The sequence below is a fragment of the Gekko japonicus genome, unplaced genomic scaffold (assembly GCF_001447785.1).
Source record: "Gekko japonicus isolate JY-2015 unplaced genomic scaffold, Gekko_japonicus_V1.1 scaffold246, whole genome shotgun sequence".
NCBI classification, from domain to species: Eukaryota; Metazoa; Chordata; class Lepidosauria; order Squamata; family Gekkonidae; genus Gekko; species Gekko japonicus.
In genome coordinates, this window is record NW_015162482.1 from 1227661 (window position 1) to 1253064 (window position 25404).

A 25404-nucleotide genomic window follows, 5' to 3' on the forward strand; every position below is an offset into this window, starting at 1 on the left:
TGGGCCGCCCTGGGCCGCCGCCAGGAGGGGGCTTTCTCGGCAGGACCCCCCCATATCACCTGCTGAGATCCACGTCCAGCCATCCCTCCCCCCAGCCAGGACCCACCACCTCTTTCCATCCTGGCCCCTGGTGGCCTCCCGGCGGCATTCTGCCTGAGAGGACCTCCGCCAGGAAATGATGGCTCCACGCCTCTCCTCGGGCTGAAGGGCCGCTTGGGATGGGGGAGGGGAGGCCCCCTGCGGGGAGAGCCGGTCTGGAGAGGGAAGAAGGGCGACAGGTCAGGAGGGCGCCTGAGCCTGCAGTGGGGACACACGCCAGGAGTCGGCAGTTTTTCTTTGTGGTCTGGGTGCTCTCTCTCCCCCCCCCCTAGGAGGAACCTTCTCTCTGGTATTTTACCACTAGGGCTTAACCAGGTGAAGAAGACCCTGAAAGAGCACTTGCGTTAGAGTTGGCCAGAAGGGAAACATTCCCAGGCAGGGTGTAGCTTTGCCCCCTCGCTGGAGACCCCTGATGCAGGAAAGGGGCACCGCTGAAATTGTGGCTTCTCTGTAACTCTAGAAGCTACACCAGAGTCTCCATCTGAAGGGGGGGGGGGAACTCTCCAGTGATAAAGTATCAGGGAAGAACCTTTTCTAGGTCATAAATGAAGCAGCCCAGAATCTGGACCTGCTGGTTTTAAGGGTGAGCCTTGGAGTAGCTCATATGTTTTTTTAAATTTTACATCTCGTTCTTTACATTTCAAGTGTGACTGTGACAAAAGTGTTTGCACATGTGCATTGCACATGTCCACACATCAGAGACTGAGTTGTGGCTCCTTGTCAAATGGACACACACACTCTGTGTGTGGAGCCCGGGTGGTGTAAAATGGACCTGAAATACTTTGTGTATGCTCCTGAAATGTTTCTGTGTGACAATGAAAGGTTTGTGAACATAAGGACCGCACAAGCTATGGTTCCCTTTTGAGCTGACACAGCTGGCAAACCTGGGTGTGAAATCAATCTAAAATGTGGCATTGCATGCAAGCCCATACACACTTACCTGGGAGTAAGGCTTGCTGAACATCTCTGGACTTTCTTCTGAGTAAATATGCATAGATCAGACTGCACTTGACTCAAGTATCCTAAAACGAGGGGTAGAGCTTTTTCTGTGAGTAATGAAATTAAGCTAAGCTTTACAAGAGCTCAGGGTGAAGGGTGTGTTTTTCTTTTCGTATCTGTGACTGGGCTTTGGAAGGAACAGAGGCTAAAACTGTGCACCTATTGTTTATGAGGACAGACAGGGCTACCCCGCAGGGCAGGGACCTTCCAAAAGAAGATACAGTTCATAAAATTGTGAACAGTGTGAAAGCACACAGGTGTCCTGAATTACCTGTAGATGGCTTGAGATCGTTTAGACAGCAGGAGGAGACGGCTGGATGTGCTATAAGGAAGCAGTGACCTGGGGTGAAAGGCTGATTCGTGAGGGGCAGGGGAGACATTCCCTCCTCCAAAGCTGGGTTGGTTTAGTTTTATTTCTGTCACCCAAGTTTGAATCAGCCTATGGTGACGAGTCATCTGAGTATATTCACCAGTTTATCAAGGGGCTACGGTGTTTGTTGGTGGGGCTGTGTGTAAATGTGACACTTCACATTACAAAATTTGTTCACGGAGGAGCATGCAACTTGTATGTAGTTAGCAGCCACACGCTGTGATAGCACACATGATGCTTTTCCTGCAAGGCGTGAGCTAGGAAGTTGTGCTTAGCGACGGTCTCCTGATGCACGAGGCTATCCAGGACGTTGCAGTCAAATATACGTGAGCGCGCTATACGTGGCCATCTGCACCCAGGTTACATATTGATTCCCACATGGAAGTGCCTTCTGTTGCCGCATAGGAATTTTGGAAGGTGTGAAGTGCAAAAGAGACCCAGCTGTCTCAGTAGGCAGCAAACACAGTACTGATTTGTTTGGGGTTTGTCAAGAGATTGCTGCCAGGCTCTGGTTCCATTTGGGTTGGTAGAAGAAAGGTGGGGGGATGGGTCTTGGTGAAATGTTCCCTCCCCCCCTCCCCGCCAAAACCACAGGTCATCTTATTCTTCCTCACTGTGTCTAAATTTGGCTCCCCCCCCCCCGGGGGGGAAGCTAGATCCCCGAAGCTTGCTGGGTGACCTGGGGCTAGTCTCTCTGTGTCTCTCACCTACCCTGCAGGGTTGTTGTAGGGTTACAGTGGAGAAGGGAGAGCCATGTACATAAAGTTGCCAGCAGGTCAGGGATCAAATGTCCTGGCCCTTGAACAGAGGCATAATGGGTGGGAATGGACAGTGAAAGCTCTTTCAAGGCACAGAGGTAAATCACATCCCCTGCTTGGTACCTGCTGCAGATTAAACTGATATGAAAAGGCTCAGCTACAGAGACTGGTTTGAAAGGTAGATGCACTCTCTGAGCTCTTTGGAGGAAAGACAGGATCAAGTGTGATGCCCAGATAGCTAGTTTCACTTTCTTGCCCCAACTAGGGTTGCCAACTGTCAGGAGAAATATGTCTGATCTCTTTAATAGAGGCTTAATGAGTGAACATTAGCAACAGCATGGAGGTAAATGACGGTTACCTGGCAATTAACAGCCCCTATTAAGCCTCTGTTCAAGAGACAGGAGGCTTCTGTCCAGGCCTATTGGCAAGCCTACACATATTGAAAGGACTGGTAATGTTTTTGTGTTTTTTTGTAAGATCATATAATTCTGCAGAATTAGCGAACAATATAGGAGGGCAGTGAGGGGTGTTCCCAGAATGCTTTGCACTCAAGAGAGAGAACCTCAGAGCCTAGATATAGGATTCATCCAGTGAACCGTCAGCTGGTGGGACTTGGCATGAAAGGACAGCAATGACTCTCTCCCCAGATTTCCTTGTGTGGCCCTTCAGGGAAGACCCTGATGTGGTGCATGTGTGTTTGTCTTGTTGGGTCTTGCTCTGCAGAGTTTCTCTGGAATGAGATGGGCCACACCACACGTGGGTTAAATTTTGATAGTTAACACACAGCCTCCAGTGCCTCTCACCTCCTAGAACAGCGGTTCCCAGCCTTTTTGGTATGGTGACCCACAAGTCCAAATTAAATTGGTACGGTGACCCAACCCAGGGCTGGCGTTCCAACATATGCAGCCTTTGCATATGGTGGTTACCAGGGCTTTTTTTTGTAGAAAAAGCCCAGCAGGAACTAATTAGCATAATAGGCCACACCCAACAGCAGAAACTCATTAGCATATTAGGTCACACCCCATGATAGCACAGCTCATTAGCATATTAGGCCACACCCCATGCTTGACCGGGTGCACCAGGTTGCGGGGAGCCCAGGCAAGCCGGCCCCTGGACAGGCCGGGGAAGGCACGGGGAGGCATTTAAATGCCTCCTCGATCCTTTCAGAGGGGCCCTGGCCTGCTCACCTGGGAGTTGCCCGGGGGAGGGGTCGCTCTCCAGGCCTTCTCTCTATAGCCATGCACTCAGAGGTTTTGGCTGTAGTGGGTGTGGCCAACTCTGAAGCCAGCCGGAACTCCGCTCCTGTGCGTTCCTGCCCAAAAATAGCCCTGGTGGTTACATTCCAGCTTTTGACCACCCTCTTCTTGTCCATTACTCCTGCTAATCCCCTCTACGGTCCTCACTCACTCCAGTGACCATCAGTAAAGAAAAAAAACACCCACTAATGTATGACAGAGTTGGACTATAAGGAAGTCCGAGCGCCAAAGAATAGATTCTTTTGAACTATGGTGCTGGAGAAGACTCTTGAGAGTCCCTTGGACTGCAAGAAGATCAAATCAGTCAATCCTAAAAGAAATCAACCCTGACTGCTCCCTGGAAGGCCAGATAATGAAACTGAAGCTCAAATACTTTGGCCACCAAATGAGAAGGGAGCCCTCACTGGAGAAGACCCTGATGCTGGGAAAGATTGAAGGTCAAAGAAGACGGGGACGGCAAAGGATGAGATGGTTAGACAGTGTCATAGATACAACGAACATGAAATTGAGCCAACTTCAGAGGACGGCAGAAGATAGGAAGGCCTGAACAACAACAACAAATGTATGACATGGAAGAGACTGTTTCCAGGGCCAGATACGGTACATACAACAGAAAGCCATGGAAAGGGTGGGGGCAGCCATTAGGGAGGGCTGGCCTGCGACCCACTTTTGTGTTTCAACCCATAGGTTGGGAAACACTGTCCTAAAGGAGGGCTGACCTCTCCCCCACCCCTCTCTGTCAGGGAGCTGAATGTGAGATCAAGTGTCCTTAAACTTTAGGTGATAACCAGACCAAACTATCCAGTGATCTGTGTTGTTGTGGGCAGAACAGGAGTGCTGTTGGCAAAGAGTTCAGTATTTCGGGACAAAATGCAGACAGACCCAAAGGGTTGCCAACTTCCCTCCCCAAACCCTGTCTTCCTCAGGCTCCACCCCCAAAATCTCCAGGTATGTCCCATACTGGAGCTGGCAATCCTACCCGTCTACCTCACAGTGATGAGAAAAGTTCACATGGTAGGGGCTGGAATGAATGAAAGGATTCTAGAATAAACCAGAAGCCACCTTAGAACAACATTCACAGGGATGGTAAAATAATTCCTCTGTCAGGACCAACCAAACTTCACAATGTGGTATGTCACTTTGTAAGGCTGCATAGAACTCATCTTAAAAATACTGTGTCTGCGGGAAGAGTTCTGTGTAACCTGGAGGCTGTCATGCTGCATTATACTGGAGCTGGCAATCCTACCCGTCTATCTCACAGTGATGAGAAAAGTTCCCTTGGTAGGGGCTGGACTGAATGGAAAGATTCTAGAATAAACCAAAAGCCACCTTAGAACAACATTCACAGTGATGGTAAAATAATTCCTCAACCAAACTTCACAATGTGGTATGTCACTTTGTAAGGCTGCATAGAACTCATCTTGAAAATACTGTGTCTGCGGGAAGAGTTCTGTGTAACCTGGAGGCTGTCATGCTGCATTGTGAATTTGTGTTGGTTCCAGGGAAGGCATTATTTTTACTGTCCTGAAAGAATCACAACACACCTCCAGAAGGCTTCAGTGTTTTTTCCTTTCCTCCCACTTTTCAACCACCCACACCGTATTGTGCCTCCCGTCCCAGAGAGCCTCTCTTTCTGTCAAGGGAGCTGCCACAACAACACTGCAGAAGCCCCTCGGGTGATTCCTGCCATACAGCCTGTTCTCTAGGGGATCCATTGTCTTACCTGCCTCCCACACCACATCCAAACAAAACAGGCAGATAATTAGCACGTTGGTTAATCAAGAGTCAGGGCCAGCCTTGCTAGGATGCCTGGGAAAGCTCTGCCTTCAGGAGCCGGTTGGGACGTCATCAAGGGCAGAAGAGGAGGGCTGTTGGACCTGCGGAACAGAATCCGTTGGGAAGTTCTTCTGCTCAGAAACCACTGAAATGAAGAGGAACGATGGGAGCAGTGTTCCCTCTAAGCTGAGTTAGTGTGAGCTAGCTCACAGTTTTTTAGCCTCTAGCTCACACATTTTTGTCTTAGCTCGGGGAGGACGGCTCCAGAGCAAATTAATCTATGTAGTAGCCAAATCACTTACTCACAGCTTTAATGTCAGTAGCTCACAAAGTAGAATTTTTGCTCACAAGACTCCACAGCTTAGAGGTAGCATTGGATGGGAGAGCTTTCAATGGCTTGAGCCGCGTTTTAATAATACTCTTTTTTACTTACACATACATACATGAGTGCCGTCGAGTCACAGTAAACTTATAGTGACCCTAGCAAGGGGCTTTCAAGGCAAATGAGAAGGAGAGGGGGTTGACCATTGCCTTCCTCTGCGGAGCCTCCCTTGGTTGGTCTCCCATCCAGGTACGGACCCTGCTTAGCTTCCGACAGGGCCTTTTTTGTAGAAAAAGCCCAGCAGGAACTCATTAGCATAATAGACCACACCCAACAGCAGAAACTCATTAGCATATTAGGCCACATCCCTGACAAGACAGCTCATTAGCATACTAGGCCGTACCCCTATGTTACCAGAAGTGTGGTCATCCAGCCACACCCACCTTTTGCTTCTTATTCTGTTTACCTTGTTTGTTGTCAAAACCCAGGGCTTTTTTTGTAGCAGGAACTCCTTTGCATGTTAGGCCACACACCCCTAATGTAGCCAATCCTAATGAGTTTCTGCTGTTGGGTGTGGCCTATTATGCTACTGAGTTCCTGCTGGGCGTGGCCAACTCGGGAGCCAGCTGGAACTCCATTCCTGTGCGTTCCTGCCCAAAAATAGCCCTGGCTTCCGAGATCTGACAAGTTTGAGCTGTACCATGCCACCTCCCCTCCCTCATGACTTATACATGAGGGGGGGGGGAATCTACAGACATTAATAATACCAGATAATACCCCAAAGCACAGCAAGACACTCATGTTCCTACCACAGCTGTTGGGACATCTTACAGTATTAGTATTTACCTATAGAAGCTTGTATTTAAATGGATGAATATTTATGAACCCAGAAAAATATAAGCAATGGAAGGGAACAAAACACACACTCATGAATGTGTGCTTTTGTTATTGTTAAAGTTTTGCATGGAGGCAGGTGAGATTTCAGGAAATTGAGTTTTCTTTGTTATTTGGGTTTTCCTGCCTCAGAGCCCACAGTTCTTGGACTGGTCTTCAGGCTTTGCACAGGCTTTGCACAGGCTTATGTTGATGTCAGAGGAGAAAAGTCCTATCTAACTAGAAGTTCCTGAGAAAGTATTTGGGAAAGCTAAAGGAAAGGGAAATCTGTTCTGCATTAAACTGTCTAAAATCCACACTCCCAGGAAGCTTCTTTCCCCTTCCATCAACTTTGGTCTTCTTGCTCTGTCGAAGCTTGTATGTCTTATTCCCTCAGAGGAATTAACTAATTAATTATTGTATACCAGTGTGTATAGTATAACCGGGAGATCCTAAGATTGTCTAGCAGCCAGAAGTTCTAGCTCTTTTACTGTTACATACCACTAGGTGGCGAGCTAGATTTGTTTTTAAGGCAAGAGACATTTCAGAGGAGGCTTGCCATTGCCTACCTCTGGGTCACACCCCTGTTATTCCTTGGAGGTCGCTCGTCCAAATACTAACTAGGGCCGACCCTGCTTAGCTTCCGAGAGCTGACGAGATTGGGCTACCCTGGACTATCCAGGTCAGGGCCTCTCAGAGGAGTTTCCACAGCACAGTGGCAGCCTCAGCAGACTTCCTTCCCCTGGGATGTTTTTGCTGTTCTTCCTACACTACAGAGGACTCAGGCATCTGTCCCTGATGTCTCTCTGGATGTTGTATAGCCCTGGTCCACACTGCCCAGTAGCTGCTTTCTGGCACACCCACCCACCCACCCCACTAAGCAGGGAGGTATAGAGGAGACTCCAGAAAGAGGGAGCAAACTGTGGGAGAATTGGGGGAAGGAGTTAGAAATCATGGGGAAGAATGTTTTGCATACAGAATACCCTTAGGTTCAACTAGTGACACTTATGTATTTATACCCCAAGGTAACTAACAAATAAATATGATATACAATTTATTTATTAATGGCCCTCTTTTTTTGTCCAGGGGTGGATGCAAAGTGACTTACCTCCTCCATTTTATCCTCATAACAAGTACCTGGGCAGGTAGGTTAGGCTTCAGAGAGTGTGACTGGCCCAAGGTCACCCAGCTAGCTTCCATGGCAGAGTGGGGACTAGAGTTGCCAAGTGAGAACTCAGCTGTAGCGGGGGACTCCCGGCTGGCGGCTTGAGAGCGCGCGCGCTGCATCCACATCCCCCGGAAGTGACGCGGGCACGCCAGGCACACTGGGGGCGGGGCCACGACCGAGGGAAAACCATAGAGTTTTCCCTCGGATGACTGTGGCCCCGCCCCCAGCATGCCCGGCATGCCTGCGTCACTTCCGGGCAACGTGCACGTCGGGGTGGAGTTCTCCCCAGGGCCTGATCCGCCCGTGGTGGGGAACGGGCCTCTGGGGCGGGGGTTTCCCCACCCCCCGGGGGGACTTGGCAAGCCTAGTGGGGACTCAAACCCATGTCTCTCGGATTCTAATCGGACACTCTAAACTGCTATGCTCACGGTGGTATTATTAGATACGTAAAATCAGGCAACATCCCAGTGCTGGAAGCCACCAAGTTGCCTGTGTTTTGTCTGTCGTTGACCTAAAAGTTCCCGTGATTCAACAAGGGCTCTTTTTGTAGCAGGAACTCCTTTGCATATTAGGTGACACACCCCTAATGTAGCCAGTCCTCCAAGAGCTTACAGGAGCCCCTGTAAGAAGAGCTCTGTAAGCTCTTGGAGGATTGGCTACATTAGGGGTGTGTCGCCTAATATGCAAAGGAGTTCCTGCTACAAAAAGAGCCCCGTGAACCAATAAAAGCAAAAGCAGGATGAGTGTAGGAGGGATGGTGCCTCTGAGCACACGGTCTTCAGCGAGGAGAGCAAGGTTACAGGGTTTGACACCAGATTGCCAAGCAGGTTTCCTTGTGGGCTGCAGCATGCCATTTGGTTCCTTCGCCCCTCCTCCCCCTTTCTCTTTGCTTGCGAAAGCAACCTGGCCACACAAATCCCTCCAGAGGATCTGTTCAGAACTCCTGTTCCCCCGTCGTGAATAATAGTAGCAGAACTCACCCTCCACTTCGTCCCAGTTCTCCCAAGGCCTTCTGAGATAGCCAGGTTCCATCCACTCTCCCAGGTGCTCCAGAAAGCCTGAGGGGCATCCCTACGAAGGGTGCCACTGTAGAGAAGACCCTGCTTCATCCCTTATTCTCATAGCCTGCAATGCCCATTAGACAGCCTAACTATAGGGGGCTGCCAACAGGCGGGGTGGGGGGGGGACGTCCTGTCTCTGACAGAGACTTAATGTGTGCAAACAGGCAGCTGAAGCTCTTCATGTTGTGGAGGGGAAACACATTACCTGGTAAATAAATTCAACTTAGGAGGCTCATACCGGAGCTGGTGATCATGCAGGTACTAAGGCTGTCAGCACTGAACATAACCACAAATAACGGGGAATACAGTATATTTTTCCTAGATGGTAATGATGCAGAATAGGGTTTGGCCTTCTGCTTCTTGGTCAAATAATGATATAACTTGGGGGGGGGAGTGTAAATCTTGTGTGACTGACAACTGTCCATGTGTGCCCTAAGGAAGCTTGCCTCTGACTTGGAAGCACTTGGTTGGGCATCCTTTTATAGCAGACACAGAAGAAATTAGGAAACAGGGTAAACAACATAGGCTAGGAGATGCACACACAGGACTCTGGCACTGGGAACGGGTTTCTTCTGCAGTCAGTTCTTTGCTCAGATTGAGCCACGTTGATCTATAACTTTAGCCATGCACGTTGTTTTGCGGGTTCAGATCCACACTCTGCCATGGAAGCTTGCTGGCTGACCTTGGGGGCCAGTCACAAGCTCTCAAACTACCTCGCAGGGTTGTTGTGCACAAAGGATGGAGAAGAGAACAACATAAGCAGCCTTGGGTCCCTATGGAGAAGAAAGGCAGGGTATAAGCGAAGAAGTTATATCAATACATTAAAAATAGTCTAGAATTACAGGTAAGCGGCTGGTTACTAACAGTCAGTTGTTTGGTCGCCTGTGGCAAGTGAAAATAACCTCCAGGCCACTAAGCAGAAAAGTAAAGCTTTCAACCTAGGATGTCCAGGACCTAAATCCGTTGGATGTTGGACTGGAACAGACTCTTGGTCTGATCCAGCAGGGCTTTTCTTATGGGTTTACAACGGTCAGCTTAGCCACTGGCCTAGATGGCTTTAGACTGAGGGGTTTATCAGCGATGATTAGCTCTAAGACTAAATTGAACTTTCATGTTCAGTGGCAGTGTACCTGTAAGGACCTGTTGCTGGGCGACAAAAAAAACAAAACACCTGAGAGTCTTCTTGCCTTCACGCCCTGCTTATAACCTTCTGGAGGCATATTTCGGGCAGCTGCTAGAACTGGTTGCTGAATGAGATGACCCCCAGGGTCTGATTTTTGAAAATGTATTTTGTACAGTTCTCCCCAATGGGGACCCAGAGCAGCTGTACAACATCACTCTCCCCTCCTCCATCCTGCCGACAACAATGCTGTTAGCGTAGGCTGAGAGTGTGTGACTGGGCCAAGGTCCCCCTGCAATCCTCCATGGAAGAATGAGAGTCCAAACCTAGGTCTCCCAGGTCCTAGTCGGACATCTAAACCCCAGACTACACGGGCTCTCCGATCCGACCCGCATCTTCTGTTCTTCTGCCAGCTTTGTTACACTGTGTTTGTGTCTCTCTTCCAAGCTTCTGTTTTCGTGATTGCTTCTGAAGAGCAGATGTAGAACCATGTAGGGATTATGTGAATCTGCAGGTGTGAGATTTCCCAAAAAATGAAGATGCAGAGCAGAAGAAAACCAAGTTGCACCTGTTGAATACCTTGCCCCTGCAGGGTTGCTGATAAAGACACCAAACCCTTTTCAGGGAAAAAGAAGGAGGCGGCAACAGAACTTGCATCCTTCTGCTGAGTTAAACATCCAAGCACTAAAAATAGCCCACTCTTTCTGTCTCTCCCCCCCCCTAAATAATTTCAAGCAGAAGCAGTTCCTAAAATAATAAAAATAACATTCTGACTCTTTTTGCGTCGAAGTATCAGAACACACCTCTGCAACATGTACAATATTTAAATCACTTTGGGCATTTTAACAGACAGGCCTTGAGGGGAATACATTTGCAAAACGTCTCTAGGCTTGGGAGGGGGTGGTGGGGGAATGATGCCTGCATCAATCTAAAAATAAATGATCCCTCGGTGTAGTACTTAGTAATATCGCTGCCGTTGGGCTGCTGTGTAATTTGAGCATTAACGGAGCCAATCCAGGCCCATCTATCTCCTGAACCCCTTCCTGTTATTTTGGGTGCAATTAGAACTGCAGCACGGTGACGCGCACACGCTGATCTGAACTCTGGCATTCTCTGCCAACTTCGAACAGGGTGGTTTGGGTTTAATGGTCCTTCTTGCCTTTTTCTTTCTTTCTTTCTTTTTAAAAGAAATCGACTTGAAGGAGAAGGGCTCTAGCCAATCTCATACCTGTTGATATATTTTTAAACTCTAGGAAGATCAGAGGTGGGAAAGGAACGAGAACCTAGGTCAGACTTTGGTGTGCCTCCCCCCAATCATTATCGGAAAGGTTAAATTGTCCGCAAGATGCTGAGGGGAGACCCCTCATTAGCTGGTGTTGCAAACCTGTTTCAGTTTCCAGGGGAGCTGAAATCAGCTCCACTCCTTCTTCCTGCTCACTGGATCAATTAGTCAGACTTTTGCAACGTTGATTGTTAGCACATCTCCCTCTAGGGTTAAACTGGTGCTGCAGTATAAATAGGGACTGTGCTCTCAAGTGTGAACACATTGAAACTGCTTTATATCAAGTTAGACCCTTGGTCTCTCAAGGTCAGACGGTCTACCCTGCCAGGCAGTGACTCTCCAGGGTCTCAGGCAGAGGTCTTTCATGCCACTTACTACCTGATCCTTTTGATGATGCCTGAGACAGAAACGGTGACTTTCTGCCTGTAAAACAGACTCTCTGCCACTGAGCCACGGGCCCTCCCAAGCAAGCACATATCAAACTGTTGCACATGACTGACTACAAATCAGTAGCAGCTACCAGGGGACAGTCACAGTTGCCACTTCTTTCCACTATGATATTCTAGAATTAGGTGTAGTTCACCACTCAAGAGGCAGGGATAGTGGCAAGGTATAGCCGGATCTCGACAGATCTTGGAAGCTAAGCAGGGTTGGTAGTTGGAAGGGAGAACTTCAAGGAAGAGTCTGCAGAGGAAGGCAATGGCAAAACCACCTCTGCTTAATCACTTGCCTTGAAAACCCTATGGGGTTGCCATGTCAGCTGTGACTTTTTTATTTTTCAAAATACTTTATCGTAATTAATAGTCAAATACATGCATAACTAATAGTCAAATACACGCATAACAAAGAAGTATTAATAACAATCCTTTACAAAGATGCGAGTCTTTGTAAGGCCAGCCCCTGGACTTCGGTGTCAGCAAGACAGTGGATCAGTGGCTGATGGTCGACCATGTTGAATGCTGCTGACAGGTTCAACAGCAACAGCACCACCAACCCGCCTTGATCCAGATGCCTCCAAAGGTCACCCATGAAGGTGACCAGTGCTGTCTCCGTCCCATGTTCCGGGCAGAAGCCAGACTGGAAGGGGTCTAAGATGGAAGCGTTATCTAAAAAGCTCTGTAACTGAACTGCCATCACCCTCTTGATTAGCTTGCCCAAACAGAAACCGACCGGTAGTTAGCCAGTTCGGCCAGATCCAGTAATGGTTTTTTCAAGAGGGGATGAACCACAGCCAGGGCCAGCTTGCTCACTAGGCAAACTAAGCGCTCACCTAGAGCGCGCTAGCCCTTAGGGGCGCCAAACTGGCCCCCCCCCCCCCCGCTGTCCTGGTTCACCTGCAAACACTACTGAGTTTTACACATGTTATGATCTTTCTGATGATACAAACGGCAATTCCACCAAAGAACTTAGCCCTCTGGGCCCAGAAGGGTCACTCAGCTAAGTCAAAGAAGAACCTAAGTGGGGGGGCTATTACATTAGGACACTCAAGTTGCAACTGACTTATGGCAACCCCAGCAAGGAACTGTCAAGGCAAGTGAGAAGCAGAGGTTGTTTGCGACTGCGAGTGCCTTTCTTTGCAGAGTCTTCCTTGGTGGAAGCCAGATGTGCAAAGCAGGTAAAGTTACAAAAGTAAAAGTGAGTGTTAAGAGCATGGGTGCCAGGGGAATGGGAGGTCCGGGGTACAGATCCAATTAACGGGTCCACAGCCTCCTTAAATGTCCCAGGGACCAAACCCTCCGAGACAGACTTGTTAGTGATCTCCCTTAGGGCACCGCGAAACCCCTCGTGACCCACTTTAATGAGCCACGATGGGCATGGATCAAGGAGGCACGTGGTAGGGCGTACAGTTAAGAGCAGTGTGTCAACTTCCTCTAGACTGAGTGGACTGAAATAATCCAAAACCTGACAAGAAGACATGCATGGGGCCTCAAGATTGCTCACTGTTTCAACTGTGGCGGGGAGGTCACAGCGGAGCAACAAGACTTTATCTGCAAAATAGCTCACGAAGCCTCACAGCCAATGTCCAGTTCCCTAGCGTTTGACCTGCCTTGTGGCAGAGTTGTCATCGACCGAATTGTTCTAAATAATTGGGCTAGGCATGAGTTCATAGACGCAATCAAGGCTGCGTAATAATTTTTCTTCACAGCTTTGACTGCCATCTTATAGGGTCTCATAAATGTCCTATAAGATGTTCTTGAAGCTTTGTCATGGGCATGCTGCCACCGTGTCTAGCCATCTTAGCTCTCGCTTCATCAGCGGCAACACCTGGGTATACCAGAGTGCCAGCCTCAAATGGGAGTGCAGAAGGTGTCGGGGATGATCTCGTTGATGGCTGCAGAGATTCGGCTATGCCAGTCCTCCACAAGCTCATCTAACGAGCCGCCAGTGGGCATTGGGTCCTGCAGGGCCATTTGAAACTGCAATGGGTCCATTTGGCTCTGCAGGCAAGCCAAAATATGCTCGCCACCTAAACAAGGTTGGAGTGAAACATTCAAACAGGCCTTCAGGGCAAAGTAATTCGACCATGGCACTGCCAAAGCAGTAATCCAGTTCACTGTAACCTCCGCCGCAAAGATCAGGTCGAGCATATGTCCGGTTTGGTGAGTGGGGGGCAGGGCTATTTTTGGGCAGGAACGCACAGGAATGGAGTTCCGGCTGGCTCCCGAGTTGGCCACACCCAGCAGGAACTCATTAGCATAATAGGCCACACCCAACAGCAGAAACTCAGGATTGGCTACATTAGAGGTGTGTGGCCTAACATGCAAAGGAGTTCCTGCTACAAAAAAAAGCCCTGGGGTTTGACCACAAACAAGGTAAACAGAATAAGGAGCAAAAGGTGGGTGTGGCTGGATGACCACACTTCTGGTAACATGGAGTGTGTGGCCTAATATGCTAATGAGCTGTGCTGTCAGGGATGTGGCCTAATATGCTAATGAGATTCTGCTGTTGGGTGTGACCTATTATGCTAATGAATTCTTGCTGGGCTTTTTCTACAAAAACCCCCCTGGTGGGGGCCATTACAAAATGGGAGAGTCCTAGTGCCGCCATGGTCGATACCAGGTCCATTGCCTGAGTAGAGGCCGCATCGTCAGCATGGACACTGAAATCACCCAAGACTATCAGTCTAGGGTATTCCAATGCCCAGCACGACACAGCCTCCACCAGGGACGGCAGGCTGTTGGCCAGTGCGTTAGGCAGTTGGTACACCAGCCAAATCACCAAGTTCTCCCAGCTTCCCACACTAGGCCGGTACACTCTATGCCCACGATCCTCAGAAGCAGGAGTGCCCTGAAGGAGTAAACCTCCCGAATGAATAGAGCCACTCCTCCCTCCTGCCCCTTAGTCCGTGATTGGTGAAGGACCAAGAACCTGGGAGAAGCAAGTTGAGAGAGAGCTACAATCTCCCCTTCTCATACCCTGGTCTCGGTCATGCATGCCAGGTCTACATTCTGCTCAAGCAGAAAGTCCCGAAGGACCATGGTCTTATTGTTGATAGACCTGGAGTTACACAACACCAATGTTGGAGGGGGGTTATTTGTCCTAGCCCCACTGCCCGCAACCCTTGGGATGGGACATAGGCTGGAAGGGGGCCAAGCTACTCTGCTTCTCCGTCCCCTTCCTTTATTTCCCTTCCTAGTCCCACTGCTATACTTTCCCATCCCCAGGAGTACTGGTATCCCCTGCCATGTCATCAGTGCTCCTAGTTGTCTTCGCGAACCTCAGACCACTAGCAGAGCTGGTTGATACAGCACCTAAGTATGCTACAAGTATAATCTATGATTCCCAGTACTGCCGGTCCGCAGTTACCCACCTATCCTGCCAGACCTAATCCAATAGTTGATTGTCACTAAATTTCCAAGTCCTTTGGCCAGTGACCTAAATAAAGGCCAGAGAATAAATCAGTCCTCAGGGCCAGATTAATTGCATCCAAGGGTCCTAAAAGAAGTTGTGGATATAATTTCTGAGCTTCTGTCCATTATTTTTGAGAATTCTTGGAGAACAGGTGAGGTGCTAGAAGATTGAAGGCCAGCAAATGTTGTCCCCATCTTCAAGAAGGGGAAAAAGGAGGATCTGGATAATTACCAACCTGTCAGCTTGACATCTATACCTGGAAAAGTTTTAGAATAAATCATCAAACAGTGAGTCCGTGAACATTTAGAAAGGATGCCTGTGATTACTAAGAGCCAGCGTGGGTTTCTCAAGAACAAGTAATGTCAGACTAACCTTATCTCTTTTTTCAAGAAAGTTACTACCTTGCTGCATCAGAGGAATGTTGTAGACATAATTTATTTTAATTTCAGTAAGGCTTTTGATAGTGTTCCACATAATATTCTGGTCAGCAAGTTGATAAAATGTGGTCTGTATCCTATTACTGTTAGGTGGATCTGTAACTGGTTGTCAGATCACACCCAAAGAGTGCTTGTTAATGGTTCCTCATCCTCTTGGAGAGGAGTGATGAGTGGAGTGCCTCATGGATCTGTTCTGGGACCTGTTTTGTTCAACATCTTTATCAATGATTTGGATGAAGGGATAGAGGGAATGCTTATTAAATTTGCAGAGGATACTAAATTGGGAAGGGTAGCAAATACGATAGAAGACAGACTCAGGCTACAGGATGATCTTGCAGCCTGGAAAACTGGGCTAAAACAAATAAAATGAATTTCTTTCCCCCCCAGGATTTTAATTTTTATTAGAGAATTAAAACTAAGAAACATACAAAAAGAAAGAAGAATAAGGACCCACATAGGGAAAGAGGAAATAAAAAAGGAAGAAAGAAAAATAAAAGAAAGGGGAACATAAAAGACTTCCATTTTTTTCTACAACAAATATAATTTTCTTTTCTGTGTTTTCCTTGCTTATATATAAAAACAAGAAGGGGGGACCCGCAATACTCGTGGGGGGAGGAGCTCCACATGGAGGAGGAGGAAGCAGTCAAAGGTGAAACTTCTCCCCCGCTCCTACTACACCAACAGCAAGGCCCACACAGCTCCCAGTTGCCAGGCCTGCCGATCCTTCTCCTCCACCTTCCCTGCCCCAACGGCAAGCCGCGTGGGCCCACCGAGCCTTCCCCTCGGCTCCAGCGGTGCAGCCTGAGTGGCTCCCAGCCACCAGGCCCGCCGATCTCCTCCCCCCCCCAGCTCCGGCAGCACGGCCTGAGGGGCTCCCAGCCCCCGGGGCCACCAATCTCCTCCCCCCTGGCTCCAGCGGTGTGGCCTGAGTGGCTCCCAGCCACTGGGCTCGCTGATCTCCTCCCCCCCAGGCTCCGGTGGACGCCCCAAGAAGGAAGCGGCTGCAGGGGAGCTTTGTCCCCCCCCCCCCCCCCGCCCCCGGGCCTTGGCGACCAGGCCTGAGTGGCTCCCAGCCGCCGGGCCTGTCGAGTGTCCCCCCCCAATGACCAGAGCATTCTCTGCACATGCGCAGGGAACGCTCTTTTACTTTTTGGGGGATTTAAGTATCCCCCATATATTTTTTCAACTTTTTAGATTTTTCTGCACACCTGGAATGTGTTTGTAGAATTCAGTTTGTAGAATTCATTCCTTATGACCCAACAGATGAAGTTTTAAACATCATTAGAACTGTGATAAGGGAGGCTCTAGCTTTAGATTATATCGATAACAATTTGGCCAGCTTTTTAATCAATGAACAAGCTAGAGTTCCAATTTTTTATTGCATCCCGAAGGTTCATAAGTCTTTAACATCTCCACCAGGGCGACCGATAGTTTCAGCTATTAACTCCATCTTTGAACCTCTTTCAAAATATTTCGATTCATTCCTTCAACCTTTTGTTGCCCAAATACCTTCATATTTGAAGGATACAAAGGATTTCATATCAAAAGTTGAAGGTATTACTGTTCCAGACCAAGCCTTATTAATGACTTTGGACGTCAAGTCCCTTTACACCAATATTCCTCACGAGGAGGCACGTTTGCGCCTACTAGATGCCTTAGATAAAAGAGACACTGGTCCCCCGACTCATTTTCTTATGGATCTTGTTGATGTGATCTTTGATAAAAGTTTTTTCTGCTTTCAAGATGAATTCTATTGGCAAATTAAAGGTGTTGCCATGGGGAGCGCATTTGCCCCGTCGGTTGCCAACTTATTCATGCAAATGTTAGAATCCCAATGGATCAACAATGTCATTTCTAATCCTTATTTTGCACACATTATTATGTACAAAAGATATATTGATGATGTGTTCCTTATTTTAGACTCTGAAAATATTGCTTTTGAATTTATAGAATGGATAAATTCCATACACCATTCAATTAAATTTACTGCAACAACTGACAAACAACAGGTACACTTTTTAGATACTTCTGTCTTTGTCCACGAAGGCAGACTGGCAGTACGTCCATATAGGAAGGAAATAGATAAGATCTCTTATTTGCACTTCACCTCTTCGCATGCAGCACATGTAAGAAACAACATTCCCTATGGTCAATTCCTCAGATTAAAAAGGAACTCTACTTTAGAGCAGGATTACAATGTAGAAGCTAGCAAAATGCAAAAGGATTTCCTGGAGAGAGGTTACCCTTCACACATAGTGACTTTAGCACGCCAAAGAGCTGATAAGAAAGCCAGACAGGACTTATTTAAAGAGACACACACTTCATTCAGCCAGAGTATAAGTTGGGCTATCGATTACACCTCACTGGCATATTCCATTAAGAAGGTTGTCCTTCAACATTGGCACATTTTAAGTGATGTGCCAGGGTGCAACTACAAACCCTTTATAGGATTTAGGAAAACTTCTACCATTAAGGATTTGTTGGTCCACGCAGACCTAAAGGTGGATGCTAACATTGAAAACAGTCCTAATGGACATTTTAGATGCCTTAGATGTGCAGCATGTCCATTAAGTTGGGAGACCAAATGTATTGAATTTTCTGATATTAATTTTAAGTTGGAACTTAAGAGCTATTCCTCATGTGTAACCAAGCGCACAATTTACATGGTGGTCTGTCCCTGTGGGTTGAGGTATATCGGAGAATCAATGAGAGCGATTAAAACGCGCATATTAGAGCATAAATCTAAAATTAAACATGCACAGCTGGAAGCTCCCCTCGTAGACCATTTTGTTTCCAAAGGACACAGATATGATAACTTTAAATTCATAGTCTTAGAAGTCATTAAAACGAATAAATATGACAGAAAAGATATACGCAAGGTCCTTTTGAAGAGGGAAGCATTCTGGATATACAGACTCAACACCATACATCCACATGGTCTGAATGCATCTTTAGATCTGAGTTGTTTTTTTATAATTCCTTCCTTAGTGTCTTAATGTTAGGACACCCAGCCAATGCTTCAGTTTGTATGTGAGTTGATTCTGGAGCAATCTATGATTGTGTGAACTTAATATAAGTCAGGAACCACCAACCCCTGGTTAACACATAAGCTTTAATCTGTCTGAGAGATGTTCTCCTCCATTATTTGTGCAATGTAATAGGTGGTAAGTACGTTTGAGTATTTTCCTTCTCACATGGGCTTTGGTTCTGAATTGTCCAGTCTGGTTTCATAGCTTTGTTATATTTTTTCTAGAAACTGTTATCAAACTCCATGTGAATTGGGCAGTTTTTCCATTGAAGTGCATTTTTTCATATATTATCAAGTAAGGCTTTGTACCAATTTCATGTTATTTCATTGTACAATTACCAAGATGTAAGCATTTATGTTTCTATATATTTTATACTATTTATTGGCTTATAGACTATTGGTTAGAAGAAGACATCTGTCGAAACAGCACTGCATTCCGGAGACTACCGTCCCGTTGTTGTCACCTTCTATCTTTATGTACCTGAATCTATAATTTGAATGTATTATTATTACTTTTATATTTTCATATTCATAACTTCACGATTTTTGTTAAAGAAATATTGAGTGCACTGTACACAGTTCTTGTGGATTTATTTTTGCATGTCTATGGACTGTGACCATATTAATTTTGGGGATCACAGCAGCTAGGCCAAAGGCAACCCAGTGAGGTTCTTTCAAGACCCACTGACATCAGAGTAGTTCAGCTGCTTGCTGGCTGATAACAGCCCAGTGGCCACACTTATAGTGGTTGATTTATATATTCCTACAGGAGCAATTAGATAAAAGCATACATCTGTGATCATTATAACTATTCCTAACAAAGTCTTAAGTGTGGCTGTATGCATGTGCCTTGAATCCTTTCTGTATAGAACGTAGGTCCCAAATGCCCATTTGATTTATGTTTGTAGCAGAGTTAGATGGTTCTGTTCTGCTTGTTTGTTATCACTACTGACATTGTTGTTTTTAATTGCTGTTGATATTAGCCATTAGCCATTTTGAAGACCATTTATTCAGAAGGCAGCCTCTATGAAGAAAAATATTACTACACAACAGGCCTCATACTAAAACTTTACTCTTGGGAAAGCCTTATTAAAATTAATGAGACTGGTAAGGGAGTGTGTTTGGTATTATGCTGAATACACATAAACACATTTTTTCATTTTTCATTTTTACTTACATAAGAATTATATGAATCGCGTTGACTTACTTACTTACTGTCTCCCTGGTGGGCTTACACCTTTCTCTTCTCCATTTTAGCCTCACAACAGCCCTGTGAGGTAGATTAGGCTGCAAGTGTGTGACCAGTCTAAGGTCCCCAGTGACCTTAGAGCAGGGTCTCCCAAATCCTAGTCCAACCCTCTAACCACTACACCATGGTGGTGTTATTAGATACATAATATTAGGCAACATCTCAGTCTTGGAAGCCACATAGTTCTTTTTTATATATATAATAACCTTTTATTGCTTTTTGTACTACAAATTACAAAGGGTGAGAGAAAGGGGAAATCTAGCCTAAAATACAAAGCTAGGCAAGGATCATATTACATTGATTGTACATAAATTGTACCCAAGTCTTGATGTTTTCCCCACATTTAAGATTTAAGGAATGAAAGTTAGTAATTATTATTTCATGATCAAACTAGTACAAACATGATTAGCCAGACTAAGTGCATCCTAGTTCTTTATATATTAGTTAAAAAAAATCAGGCTTTCAGTATTAAGCTAGTCTGGGTCTGAATCAAGACGAAGGTTTTCTCACTCATTGCAGGTATTGTTAAAACACTGCTGTTATGAAATATCAGTGTGCCTATCTTGTATACATATCAGTTTTGCAAAGAATTGTCCCAGATGGTACTTTTTGCAAGTTTTTGAGTTTTGACCCCACTGTTGACATTTTCATCCTTTATAGCCAGGTGTATATCTGCCATCTAAGGACACAGTTGTCAGTACCCACAGCTAACAACGAAGGACACACATTCAGGAATGGTTATACTTTTATTGCAAAGCTATAGATGCAGTAACACAGGCACTGTTAGGAATGGCCGCAGCCATTTATCTTTACTTTGGAAACACTAACTGAACAAGTGAGAGAAAACACTGCAATTAAAGGATTAAGAGTTAAGGGTGAAGAATATAAACTACAAGCATACGCAGATGATCTGGTCTTTATATTAGACACCCCAGCTGAATCAATTACAACCTTGATACATGTTATAGAAGAATATGGCCAAGTGGCTGGATTGAAAATTAATTTTAAGAAAACCAACATATTAACGAAAAACTGCTCAAAATTAGAAAATGCAAAGATCCAAGAATTATCAAAAATGGAAATAGTCAAAAAGATTAAATACCTAGGTATAACGATATCAAACCGAAACATTAGGCTTGTAGAAGATAACTATAACAAGCTTCTTAATGAAACAAGAAAGGATCTAGAAAGGTGGAAAGATTTAAAACTATCTATGATGGGCAGAATTGCTGCTGTGAAGATGAACATTATACCCAGGTTCATTTTTCTGGCCCAAAATATACCAATTCTAAGAAAGACATTATACTTTAAAGACCTAGAAAAAACATGTAATAAATTCATATGGGATAATAAAAAGCCAAGAATCAACTCCAAATATCTGCAAGATAAGAAAGAGACGGGTGGCTTCGGAGTGCCAAATTGGAATTTATATTACAAAGCATCGGCACTTGTATGGATTAAAGACTGGATAACATTAGAAAACTCCAGATTGTTAAAACTGGAAGGACATGATCTTGCGTCAGGATGGCACAAATATATTTGGTATGAAGAAGGTAGAACACCAAAGAACTTCACACACCACACGATAAGGGGAGCCTTAATACGTATCTGGAAGGAAGTGAAATTAAAATATTATCTAAAAACACCTAAATGGGTAGCACCGATCGAAGCGGAAACCTTACCGACCCTGATGGAGAAAAGGTGGCAAGTCACATATGAAGACCTATTAGATGATAATGAAAATCTAAAAAGTGCAGAACAATTAGATAAACAAAAAGCGAAGCTCACTTGGTGGGATATAATGCAACTAAATTCAAGATATAATAGAGATAGAATTTGGCTGTCCTCAAGTGACAAATTAATTCAAAAACTGTACAAATTATTAATGTCAGACTACTTGGCAGACGATATGACTAAAGGAACTATGCTTACGTGGTCAAAGGATCTGCACTATACTTTAGAAGTCCAGAGATACTGGAAAAAAGTATTTGGAATGATAAATGAAATAACTGAAGAACCAGTCCCATTTGTACCAGAGATAGCCTTACTAAACATGCTTCCAGAACTATATACTAAAATGAATAAGTATGTAATTATATATTTCCTTACAACAGCTAGAATATTATTAGCCAGAAAATGGAAACAAGAAGATCTACCCTCTAGAAATGATATAATTAACAAAATGTTGTCGGTAGCTGAAATGGATAAATTAAGCTTATTATTGAAAGGTACTAGTAAGGAGATATTTGAAAAAAGATGGAAAAGGTTTTCTATATGGTTGGATAAAGAAACTACGCGTGACTCACAAGAATGACAAATGTAAATCGAGAATATGATGTATATTGAAAACTCTAAATAAACTTTGTAAAAAAAAGGAATGGCCGCAGCCACTAGAGCATAATAGGATATAGGGTATTCATATGCACCCCCCCATGGCATTGGCCAATTAGGGACCATCCCGCACACGGGATAAGTCAGGCAACCGTTAGGTGGCTAAAGCTGAGAACCAGGAGTCTCTCACAGTACATAGGAGCCCTCCAGACAACACAACCTCCTCCTGCACATCTGTAGAGATAAGCGTTTCAGCAAAGGCAGAGCAGCAGGGATAGGAATGCAATAACAATTAACAAGACACAGAATGAACTCCCCAACCCCCATGGCAGCATAGCTGACAACAGTTCATATAGTAGATGAAGTAGGCACTAGTCTATCACATTTCTTGCCACAATAAAACTCTTTATCCTTTAGTTTTTGCTGTAAAAAGACTAAAGCAGGTATCCCTCTGAAATGTGTCTGTTCACACTATATATTTTGACACGTTTTGTATCATCCTTCACTTGTCTGTAGTCCTGAATGTATGAGGATGAATATACAGATGGATTAGCTACAGTTTTAGGCAGGACACTGCTGAGAATATTAGAAACTGAAAGAACTCTCAGTTAAGGCGAGCGAGGTCACCTTCACTGCTGCTAACAGCACACTGAAATTTTCTTTTCAATGTTGTTTTAAAGAAATAGAATCTTTATAAAAAGACTTATGTCTGGCAAAGTGAAGCAAGTAGCCTTGGCAAAGACGTTATCTGCATCAGCCCTCAGCTTCCAGAAAGATACAGCCTTGCTCAACAGGACAAATGTATTCAGCACATTGGACAGCTCAATTCCAGCACTGACACGCACCAGAACTTGCACAAAATAGGTGTCCTTGGAATTCAAGTTTATCAAATAGTAGTATTAGATTTCCCATGCAAAGAGCAGCATAAAGGATTTTCCCTGCCAATCTTTTGCTCATTTAAAGCAAGCGTTACATTACATTTCCAATGTCTGTCATAATTTCAGAGCGCTGTTTAAGATGTTGTGTTTCATACAATGAAGCCTTGAAGAGTTCAAGGTAGGGTTATTAGGAGTGTGTTAATGGGTAGATGAATCAAAGCTTTAGTTGATCGATTGGTGGGGTGAGTTTTAATCAACATTAAATTTTAATTGTCATAGTTAATAAATAATTAATTGTCAGTTTTTAGGGTTTTTTTAAGTCACAGCTAAGTGTTAAGGGCACTGATTTTTTTTTTAGACTATTTTGGTGTGCATAAGTGTTTTGATGGATGTCTTTTTTTCTGATGATGAGCTTTCATTTATGAAATGCAAGTTCTCTCTCTAGTACATTTTTATCTCCCTTCCTCCTAGGAGCATAGGGTAGCTTACACAGTTCTCCCTTCCTTTTGATCCTTATCACAACCCTGTGAGGTAGGCTAGGCGGACAAAGAGTGACTGGCCCAAGGTCAGCCAATGAGCTTCATCGCAAGGTGGGGATCTGAACCCAGATTTCCCAGTTCCTAGTATGAGGACCCTTATTCATACTGTTTTAAAGTTATTAAATATAAAGAAGCACCGATGCTGAGGGTTCGCTAACACAAAAAATATTTACAGAATAAAATAACATTCTGATTGGTTGATTCTTTTAGGATAAATCAGATGACTCTTACCATGGGAGCTAAGGGGATTAGCATTGTCAGTCTGCTCTATCCAGATGTGATACCACATGTTGGTTTCCCATCATTCCTTCTGGCTTACTTTGCTCACTGTGCGGGGTGCTCCAGGGGAGAAGATTCCTGCCTTCCCACTCTCTTTACTTGTGCAGTACAGGATTAAGCCAAGAGTGATGGTGGGAAATCATTGTTCAAAGAGCCTGTCCTCCTCCTATGCACTTTTATGACATAAATTTAGGCTGTCATAGCCCTGACCTGGATAGCCAAGGCAAGATCGATCTCATCAGATCTTGGAAGCAAAGCAGGGCCAACCCTGGCAAGTATTTGGACGGGAGACCTCCAAGGAATGCCAGGGTTGGGAGGCAAAGGGAGGCTATCAAGCCACTTCTCTGAATGTCCTCCATGCCCCAGTAGGAGTCGCCAGAGGTCACCACGACTTCCAGACACAGGCGTGCATGCACACACAAAAAAAAAAGCAAAAAAAAAGGGCTGTAATAGTTAGGGAATGATGTGCATTGGCAGGGCTGAAATCTCACTCTGATTTCAAATATGTAATTTGCACATGGATATCGTTTAGTCAAAATATGTCACTCTCAACTACAAATTTCCAAAGAATTAAAGGCCTTAAAAAAAGTGATTTCTCCTTCTGGCTATAAACACTTAGACAATTTAAACACATATTACTAATTAAAAAAACTCAGTGTATCAGGGCTGCATTGGATTGTTGTCTGTGAAAAAAATAGGGACAAAAAAGAGGGCTTCTTTCATGTGCTGTTTACTGCCTATTTGTAGCTATTTTTTCACTTCAGCGGTTTGGGTGGTATTTCTTTCCGAGGTGATCTCAACGACTCAGGTATCATGTAGGCAATATAATGATGTCACAACACATCTCGCTGCCAATCATATTTGATGATGTGATGACATCACAATGCTAAAGGACAGTGTTCTCAGCCTCCCTTGGAATGGACCAACATTTTCATTCCCTTTCATAGCTCCCCTCCCAGCACAAAATACACTTCTAACTCAGCCCTAAAAAGTATTTTTTTTCATTTAAATATTTATATCCAGCTTTTCTTCCCCAAAGGGACTCAAAGCAGCACACAACAGCAAAAATAAACAGAATATAAAACCAACCAACTGACAACGACAAACAGCAAATTGTCTTGGGCTGGTCCTGGATTCAGGAGCTGGCTCAGTGGTAGAGCATCTGCTTGGCATGCAGAAGGTCTCAGGTTCAATCCTTGGCATCTCCAGCTTAAAAGGATCCGCTAGTACAGGGGTAGCCAAACTTGCTTAATGTAAGAGCCACACAGAAAAAAAATTTGAGAGCCACAAGACATGAACACACACGTTTTTATTGAAAAATATACGCATTTGCATATTAAATTAAATTAAAGAGACAGATGCCTTCTCCAAGCCAAGCCAGTCTGCTGGTGTGGTGGGGCTTGGAGAACACACTTTAGATGGGGAGGGAGGGGAGAAAGAAAGAAAGAAAGAGAGAGAGAAAGAGAAAGAAAGAAAGAAAGAAAGAAAGAAAGAGAAAGAAAGAAAGAAAGAAAGAAAGAAAGAAAGAAAGAAAGAAAGAAAGAAAATAGATGGGGGAGGGAGCGGTAGAAAGAAAACAACAACTTTAAATTAAAATGCATCTTCCAAGCCCCCCCATGCCGGCTGGCTTGAAGAAGGGATATAAAGAGACAAATGCTTGCTCCAAGCTGGCCAGCGGGGTGGGGGGAGAGGCTTTGAGAATGCATTTAAAGTTAAAGTTGCTTTCT

General features: G+C 45.1%; 1 protein-coding gene across 1 annotated transcript in view; it reads left to right on the plus strand.

Annotated features, from left to right (window-relative positions):
• The window catches only part of KCNH3 (potassium channel, voltage gated eag related subfamily H, member 3), a 91567-nt gene that overhangs the window by 194 nt on the left and 65969 nt on the right, over nt 1–25404 (plus strand). The gene's annotated exons all lie outside the window — the stretch shown is intronic.